At 41.4% G+C, this 10,090-nt stretch overlaps 1 protein-coding gene across 1 annotated transcript in view; it reads right to left on the minus strand.

Moving 5' to 3' along the window:
- LOC105933578 (phosphoinositide 3-kinase regulatory subunit 6) overlaps window positions 1–10,090 on the minus strand; it is a 37,478-nt gene extending 27,388 nt beyond the window's left edge. The window contains exon 1 of the mRNA XM_012873175.3: window positions 10,006–10,090. The gene's annotated coding sequence lies outside the window, so the exon portion shown is untranslated. The remainder of the gene's footprint in view (window positions 1–10,005) is intronic.

A 10,090-nucleotide genomic window follows, 5' to 3' on the forward strand; every position in this document is an offset into this window, starting at 1 on the left:
CATAGTCGACTTTCGGAGTAAGACAGCCGGCACGGACAACTGATATGAGCCAAGTGCCAGAAAACAGTTTTTACATATCTCAAATTAAGCCAGTAGTTGGGTCAAAACTTATATGGTGCTGTTTTAAATAAAGGTAATGAAATGGGCCTCATCATGCTTCCCCTCACTGATACTAAACAAGCTAACTTTGATTCTTATTCTGGTCGTTGGAGCTTCCATGCTGGAGGGTGTTTTGTTGTCAGCAAGCCCAGGTACCACTTTGGTACATTTATTTTGTTACTTGTTTTTTCAAAGTTCTCACAGCCTTAGAAATTAAACAGCTAAAAACACAATTTGACAAAGCACAACCCATTTATTTCAGCCACGTTTTGCTGATTTGCTGGAGTCCTACAAATCCCGGATGATGTTTTTTCAGCTAGAACTCATTCAGAGTTGCTGCAAACAACCTTTGTGATTAAACACAGTTTTGGAGTTAGCCAGGGACGATTTTAGCCTCTTAACTGTCCTGGGCGACGTTAGGCCGGTGTACCTTGTTCGCTAATTTGTCAGCCATTACATGACCATCTAAGAGTTTAAAACAAAATACATTCTATAAAAAAATTATACTTCAAATCAGGCACTGCAGTTGGCTAATTTAAACTAATTGGCTTTGGTTTTTCATTTAAGATTCTCAATATAGATTTTTTTTTCTTCAACTAAAAGTTTAATGGATCAAATCCAGAGTTATTCTTAGGCAACTGAAAGCAAGTTTTATAGCAAGGAAATAATTCTTGTTGCTCTCCATTGCCGCTTACTTTTCCAGACAACGGTAAGCTGTCAAAGTAAACGTGTAAATATCAAACCACATGAGTGCACAAAGCTCTCTAACCACTACAGCAACCCAGAGGAGCGGCAGTCTCTGCTTCCCAAGAAGCCCTCATGTACGCGACCGTATTGAGAAGTATTTTTCTTGCTTAAAGGGAACAAATAAACTTTGTTTTTTCCCTTTTCCAATCAACAGTACCCTTATTTATTTGTGTTCTTTTAACTACTTTTTTTTGCACCCGTTTGCAAATTTTCATAGGAGATATTTCTGATGTGTGAGCTGACCTGGGCCTAGTCCTAACAGCCAGTCCGCAGACTGTGGACAAAAAAAGGTCTGACTTTAAAACTATTTTTACACCACCACTCATGCCTTTTACTGGTGTGTGTAGTCTAACTATATTTGCAAGTGAATTCATACATGACTCACTTGAGGCTCAAAGTAAAGCAGTAATTTCAAAGCTAGTTCATGGAAGAGAGAAGCAGCAAAGTATCACGCCTGAGAACCAGGAAACCATACGTTTATTCTAGACATACGGCATGTTAGTAACGGGAAATCTGTCAGGTGCCCTCCAGCTTGGTGCCAGATTTTCTACAGGGTGGGAAAATTCTGAATTCAGTGAAAAGCAACAAGTTGCTGCATGTCTAAGAGCTCGTGTAACACTGTTTCAGTTGGAACACTATAATGACATTTTTTGCTTGACTTTATGTGGGTGTCTTCATCCTGGGGCTGTTTAGCCATATGACTGCACTGATGATTTGCTCTGTTTTAAAGCCACATTAGAAGCCAAGCATGGTGACAAATAGCAGTAGCAGTCTAAATAGAGAGACAACTGAGTCAGTAATACAGATCTGAGATCAGTCCTAGGAGGACATGCAAAAAAATAGACGTTCTGAATACTAATAATCCTGCTCATCCAGTATATTTCCTTATGGAATAGAGATCACAGAGGCAATGACAAAAGAAAACTTTAGTCTGGGAATACTGCCAAATCATGTTAAACATTATACAGAGCTGTGAAAAAAAACTCCTATTTGTTTTACCTCATATGTTTCAAATCAAACAATATCAGACAAAGATAACCTGAGTGAATAATAATAATAATAATAATAATAGAAAAAAAACATTTTCCAACAATGATTCCTTTGTTGAGGGGAAAAAGAGTTCCAAACCAACGTGGCACTATGTGAATAGATAAACACCCTCTTGTTAAATCATGACTTATCTGTGATTAACCAATGATTTCTTTTTTGCTTTGGTTCTGTTCTACAAGCCTGAAGCAGGCCTAATTTCTGTCAGACCTGTATAATCCAGAAAACACTTAAATAGAAGCCGAGTGACGACATGAAATAGGCAAAATCATCTCAAAGGCAACACATCATACCCAGTTTAAAGAATTTCAAGAACAGACGAGAAACAACGTATATTGTGTGGAAGTGTTAAAAAGCCATTTGCAAGGCTCTGGTACTCCAGAGAACCACAGTCAGCACCAATAACCACAAATGAAGAACGCATGTAACAGCGTTGAACCTTCCTAGGAGTTACTAGGAGTACCAAAATGACACCCAGAGGGCAACGATGACTCATCCAGGAGATCAGAGTAACATCTAAAGTAACATCTGCAGGCCTCACTCAACTCAGTTAAGATCAGTTCAAAATTCGGCAATAATAAAAGAGACTTGGCAAAAAAGGCCTCCATGGGAGAAATCCAAGGCCAAAGCCACTGCTGTCCCAAAGCAACCCAAAGACACCTTTACTAAAAGACATCGCAATGAGCCGCAACACTCTCTTGAGAAAATATTCTGTGGACTGAAAAGACAAAACCAGTGAGACGTTTTTCTTTTTTTCCTTTTTGAGGTTTTTACGGCACTAGTGACTTGTTTTTCGTAGAGTGGGCCGACAGGAAATGGGTACGAGAGAGGTGGAGACACATGTGGCAAATGACCTCAGGTCGGAGTCAAACCCGGGTCGGCCTTGTCGAGGACTAAGGCCTCTGTACATGGGTCGTGCGCGCTAACCACTGCGCACCTGAAGAACGCCCCCAGTGAGACTTTTTGAAAGGGGTATGCCCCTTAACTGCAGTAAGATAAAGATCCAGAGCACACCAATATGGCTACTTCTGAATGGTTAACATACAAAATTAAGTTTTTTTAAGTGGTTTAATCAAAGTCCAGACTTAAATCTGATTATAAGATGCTGTGGCAGGACTTTCATAAAAACGTCGCTCATGCTGCTAAACCCTGTAACGTAGCTGAATTAAAAACAATTTGGGAAAGTCGTGTTGGGCTTCAGCCATGTGGAATATAAATTTAAGACTCATTTGATAGCCATGTGGAATATGAGACTCCAGTAACTTCCTAAAGAACTTAAAATTCTATAAAACCTTCCATCCAGTTGAAATTGACCTCTTTCCATGGACCCCTTCATCGCTCTCCCTGTGGAGCCACCAACATGTGCTCAGACAGGAACCAAAGTTAAGTACAGTTTTACTGTGAAATCAGACATCGAAGCAGCCAGCCAATCACCACGGAAACATCTTGTGATATAAGATGATGCAGGTCAGTTAGTCAGAGACCACGTGAAATGCTTCTTACAGCTGGAAGGAGCTGTGAACTGCATCCCTGCAAACCGCGCAGAGATTCCACAGAAGCGGTAAGAGAGCGCCGCTGATCCACCATGTGGGAGCCTCCATAGGCAGATCCGAGCCCACAGCACCAGAGAAGGTGTGGAAAAGTGCCCGGGAGCGAGCGCAAACAAGACCATTCCCCCTGGAGCAATTCATCGCAACTGGATGCCCCCAGTCACCAGAACGCGACACAAAGGCAGAGGTTTAGCAGAGATGAACAGGGAAAGTTAGTCTGGGATGAAGCAATTTAAAATTGTTTACTTCTGATATGTTTTCACTGTGTTTTTAAGGTTTGACTGAGGTTAAAACCTGAAGCTAACAAGCTAAGCCACCCGCTAGCTATGCTAATGTGTTTTGGGTTGTGCTTCAAGGTGCTGACAAACTTTATTTCCATAAGGGTTTTTCAACACTAATGGGACGTTAATGTTTGTGTTTTCCAGTCTGCTCATTACACGAAATATGATTATAAAGTCTTTTAAATAAGCTCCTGAATGTCCGCTAGCGTTAGCCGCTAACAGCCTTGTTACTAACAAGTTAAACATAACTAGGGGTTGTTTAAGCATTATGGCAAATGGGTAATGGCGTCGCTCCCTCTCCATTCATTTGCTATGGAACCTGTGCGATGAGACGGCAATTGCTTGCCTTCCTCCACCAAAGCGACTGGTGAAATTTGTACGTGTGAAATTTCAAGCTCGTACACGTGAAAGTGCACATTTGGGCCTGCGATGTGATGTGATGTTGCTTGGCACTACAGCCATCTACCTGCATCAACGGTGAGGTGCGTCCTTAAAATGATGATATTCTCCAGGCTGTTTCCTTGTCTATAATATAGGATGAGCCTGGTTGTATTTTTCTTTTGTAGAGTAGACATAAAAGCAAGATTTCAGTCAATTCCAGCAAAATCTTCTCACTCTTCATCCTTGTCGGTCACTGGCTGCTTTGAAAATATCAAAATCCCTCCAATTTCATAACCAATAAAGTTTCTGGGAAACAAGCGATCCAACAGCACAATTTGAAACGCTGATCGTTGTTGCGTCCCGTGTGTTGAGTTTTCACTGCGGTGGCGAAGAAAGCCATTAGTCGCTGTAGTTCGTTGCTCCCTGTGTGTCGAGCCCATAATGCTTTTTTTTGTTTCGCTCCGCAATTGATCGATATTACTACGAGCATTGATGCAACATTAATAAGGAACATTAATGTTGATTAATGGTATTTTGTGTAACTTAAGAGAAAGCTATCACGCTAGCGGCCATGTGACCGGATACGCTCCCAACATTACTTCCGGTCATCTTCCCCTTACAGCACCCTCTATCTTCTTAAGTTACCAATTAAAGTTTAATTATTTCGGGAGAAATAATTACATTAATTAAAAAAATCCAGTGTCCTAAAGTTTATTGATTTTTATTCAGCAAATCATTCTTTAAAACATTATTTCCTCAAATAATGTTTGATCTAACTCAGAGTTGCATTGTGAATGGGCTAAATATACTATATGTTCTAAATTACTTAAGCTAACTTAACCTCATTCCAAATTCTTTGAGATGATCTTTGGTTCTGTAACTTAGATCTTCAGTGAACTTTAAATTAACTGAATCATTCTTAGGGTGATGGTTTTAAACTATTTTTATTTGCCCTTTGATTCTGTAAATAAATGATTGTACTTGAAGAGAAGTCACTCATTTATTCCATGTGTGCTGAGTCTGCTGTTAGAAGCATGCTAGTGCTCGAATCACTCTTTCAACTATGATCCTAATATCAAAGTCAGCAGGGCTGGTATTCACCGGACAATACCTAACCAACCGGGAGTTAGATCATTAAACATTAAATGGAGTGGACTGAAATCTTGCCCGCAGTGAAGCGAAAGACTCATTGCCAGTTATCACAAACACTTAATGGAGCTGATCAAATGTGTGAACGAGTGATGCCGTGGCTCCGATAAATGATCTGTTAATTAATTATTATGGTCTTAATGTCTGCTCAGAGAATGTGCATCAAGGGTTTCACAACTATGTGCACCAACATGACTGCAGCGCTTAAAACAAATGAATATAATCACATGAAATTAGCAGATGTGTAATTATCTGCATGTAGCATCACAGCAGTGACGATGCGTCCTCAGTGCCTTGCTCTACCATTCTGCAATGTATAATACTGGGATGTTATGTGATAGACCAACACAAGGTATAGCACAAACGTAAAGAAGAAGAAGAAAGGGGATCTGTAAAATCTTTACGATTAGAAATCTGACAAGATTGGCGTGCATCTGTTTTGCCTCACAATGGACATTTCTTCAAACTGAAACAAAAACTGAGTACGGCCTACTTCCTACAGTACGTAGTCAACAACGAAGCAGGAGGCCACAGACACAAGCTGTCTGTGATCTGTCTCTCAGCGTTTGCAGTAAAAGCGGACCCAGGACCGAGTGACGCATCGCTCTCCTTCCCTGGAGCGGTTACAAAGCGAGAACAGCCAGAGTTTTCGTCTGGAGCGCCTCGAGCCAGAGCCAGCACCGCTGTTCCGTCATGTTGCAAGCCGCCTAACAAAAGCCGAGCTTTGCATGCCCTGTAGTATGAATGCGCATCGTTCAGTACAACCCCATATCGACGGCTAAAACATATTACAGATGGACATTCTTATATTCCCAATTTCAACTCGCTTCTTATCCGTATAAGTCTTGAAGAACAGTTTTTTGGCAGAATAATTACAGCTTTGTAATTAATCTGTTTAATATGTAATTAAAAGTTGTAAATGTCTCCAGAATGTTCTGTGACATTACAGCTCCCAGTCCCCACTTTTCTACCAACAGAACAATGTCTAAAGCTTTGCTTCACACCCAGACCTGTTAGATTAGCGACTATACGCCTGGATGAGTGCGTATAGAAGAGAGTGAGAGTGCACGTACATCTGATGTTGATCAGAGCAGAATTTGGTTTCCTGTACAAATTCTGTGGGGTCGTTATAACTCAGCCGTGCAGTTATATGAAAAACTTTATTGCATTTAAACAGGTATACTTTGACAGAGGGAGAGGTGTGTTATTCTTTGTTAGGGAATTTCACAAAGTAAAGCTGGACATTAAAAAATGAAACAGAACACAGCGAATGCTCCCTAAGTGACCTTTATTGTATGGGAATAAATACATTATTTTCTCTTATGTTATCTTTTCAATGATGCACAACTCTGCAGGCGTTTTGTTCTGAAGCATCTACAAAATCATATTAGTACAATATTAAATTATCAGTTTGAAAAAAAAAAAACATCCTGGCTGTTGTGTGTGTGGCCCCTTCTCCAAAAACATCGCTACAGAGGGAGCAGAATATACACCTAAAGGATTGGTAGATTTTTATTTTCATTACATTACAAATGTAAAGAAAGAGTATACGTCTTTGATATGCGCAGGCGCCTGTTGCAGGGAGAACACTGCTGACGGGAATAAACGTGTCATCCTCCACCTGCAGGCTTGATCAGTATCTGTTGTTGATAGATGTTGATGAGGACTAACCACTTTCCCACATGTATGTAGATGTGAATAGGATGAGACGTGTTTGTGGGAGTGCATGATCGTCAACAGATTCTCCAGACCGCGCGGTGGATCTCTGCACCTCCTCCGTACATACTGGGCCTCTTAGATTTATGCTTTCCTCGCCTGACCAGTACGTTCTGGTGGAGCACCATGTCTTGGTTGAGCCATGCTTTTGCTATTTTTGAATCATGTATTGAACCAAGTTGAAAAATGTACAATGACTGGGATGGGGTTTACATTCCAACCCTGCTTTTAAACTTCACCCTGACCTGCTTACTGTGTCCCTCATCCCTGTGTTCATGCTACTGTTTGTTCATTGAAGTTTTCTGACGGCAAAAGGTTACACGCAGTTTAATTTGGGGGATTTTGAGAAAACGGGGCACAACAAATTTTTTAAATTAGAAAAACAGAAAAGTGATCTATCGTTTTCCTTTATCTTCTCGATGTGCACTGCTGTGTGTCGTCCTGTCATAGAAAAATAGCAATAAAATACACTGAAGACTGTGGTTGTATTGTGACACAAATGTGAAAAAGTTCAAGAATAGCATGTCAAAGCGTTATGAAACTAATTTTTGTGCTGAAAAAAGGCTGCACTAACTGATCAGACTTGGATAGCCACAAAAATGTGTTAAAGGTTACAGAAGTAATTAAGAAAACCACATGACGGTAAAGTCTTTTAAGCACCATTAGGTCATTTTAACAGGCCTTTGATGGTTCTCGTTTCAGCAGGAAGCAAGGCTTGACGTAGCGGGAAGAACCGAGTAGTCTAAGTAATCCCGTGTTACGTTGAGCTCCATTAAAATGGCATTGCTTCTGTTGGCATCATGCACAAGAGGACGTCTTGTGATCAATGCCATGCTCCTCACCCTTTTAATCTTTTGATTTAGCTTATTCTTGGGTGGTGTGACGCCTCTGAACCTCAAATTGTTGCATTCACTGCAGCTTCTCCTTCACGTGCTGCTCCATCCCCTGAACAATTTGCATTCGAGTTATTTACTACAAGTCAGTGGGAATGTCAGTCACATGTAATTTACAGTGAGATAAGGCTATATCTGTGCAGCTGAAATCACACCTGACGCCATGCCAACGACAACCGATTCAATCAGCGCGTTCCAACAGTGTGACCACATGTTTTACATGCTTTCCCATTAAATCCTGACTTCTGAACTATGTTTAGGACGTTCTACCATTGAATTCTGATCTCAGATAGAAGAGCTTCGCTGAATTGGCTGATAAATGGAACAAGTTTTGCACCAGATAAATTATTACCGTTTCAAGTTGTCAGGTAACACGGTAATAAAAATCCCAAACCTTCTACATCATAGAGAACATTCTGCCTACAGAACGCCCTGTAGACAGATTGAGACAATAACTCAACGGTGCTAAGAGCGGAGTGCAAAAGACGCAGAGGTAAATCTTATTTCCATTGTTGTTAATATTATGTACATGGCGGAGGTGGAAGTGATGTACAGGCGCACATACACATGCAAACATGCATGTACACAGTGTGATGGGTGCTGAGAATGAGAATGCTGGAACAAATGAGTATTGTATGCAGTCTTATGTACGTGAAGTGGGTGGATTTGGTGTTCAGTACATGCAATACGATCATGTAGCTACGTTTACGTGGATAAAAGTAATCGGAATCAAGGGCCGATCGGAATAATAAATGTGTCGTGTAAACACGCCGATCGGAATATTGTGATCGGATTAAGCTCAATCGGAATGAAATTGTGTGGGTTTACGCTGACTGATAATTTGATCAACGTGCCTGTCAACGCTGGTCAGGATCAAGTTATTCTGAATATGGCAAACTGACCCAAGTGGGCGTGTGCGGAAATACGTCGGGAAGCCAATCCTTTCTATTAAAACAAAAATTATTTATTCACTAATGTTTCAACCGTAATTAGAACAGGGCGCAAGTCCAACCTGGGCGTTTGGAAGACAAATAATCTCGTCCACTAGCCTAGCGCTTTGTTCACTATTTGTTGTTGTTCAGCAACGACTGAAGTTCTTCTTCTTCTGTGTTTTTTAGGGGAAAATTTGATAACTGCGCATGCCAGAGTGGTTCTATTCAGAATAAAACCAGAGGCAAATACACGCACATTATGATCGCATTAGTTGATTGTGTGCCCATATAAACTGTACAATCCGAATATGTTTTAGTTTTTTAATCCGAATACATTTCAAACGTGAAATGTTGTGCATGTAAACACAGCTTATGAACTGTAAGTCTAAAACAGAGATAAATAACTGATCAATGGTAGCCAGCAACATGTGGCTGAATAGAGACAGGATGACTGGGTTATTGCACAGTTGTTGTTGTTTCATGAAGGTACCCCTGGACTAGATCCCAGGAACTAACAGATCACTTGCACACGTGGAGCTGTCCTGCATCCCCTTCCAATCTCCCATGCGGTGCCAGGAAGCTCAGATCCAAACAAGGAAGCTCCGGCAGACACAACAGAGAGCCGCTGGAGATTTAGTCAGACCCCGCAGTCTTATCAAACTCTTGTTATCTCAGAAGGGGAATAAACTCTGTTACTTCCCGTGTCAGATGCCACGGGGTTGAGAAACCGACAGAGAGCCCCGGCGGAGCGGAGCGCAGCGCAGCGGGAGGGAGGGATCTGCTCAGCCCGACCCGTGCAGCGGCGACCGCGGCCGCGTCTCTGCGGAGCGGAGGGCTATCAGTCACGCGCTGCCGTGAACTACTGCGAGACCTTATCTGCCAGACGCGGTTACCGCTTCAACAAAGCAGCCTTGCTATCAAGATTAAAGTTTGACCGTTCTGTTTATCCAGGCAGAAACGCTTACAGTAACTTGAAATGGATGGCAGGAAAACGGAACAAAATTCGTCGAATAGCCACAGAAAACAGAAGAAAGCTGAGCACTTTTTTTCTTCTAGTTAATGACTTACAAAACAAGTTGCATTAAGTGTATTCTCCCCCAATTTACATATTGGTCGTCTTTTTTATGAGGGGGTGAGTAGGCGCTCAAGAGTTTTCTAAAGACAGGAACATGTCCTACAGAGAGATATTTCAAAGTTTGGGAGCACTTACCTAAAGTGAAGTCGTTAAGAAAGCTCCATTTTTCTGTAGCCCACTGTATAGCGGAGGGTTCCGTGGCTGTACACTTTGCTCCGCT

Source organism: Fundulus heteroclitus, chromosome 5, assembly GCF_011125445.2.
Source record: "Fundulus heteroclitus isolate FHET01 chromosome 5, MU-UCD_Fhet_4.1, whole genome shotgun sequence".
NCBI lineage: Eukaryota > Metazoa > Chordata > Actinopteri > Cyprinodontiformes > Fundulidae > Fundulus > Fundulus heteroclitus.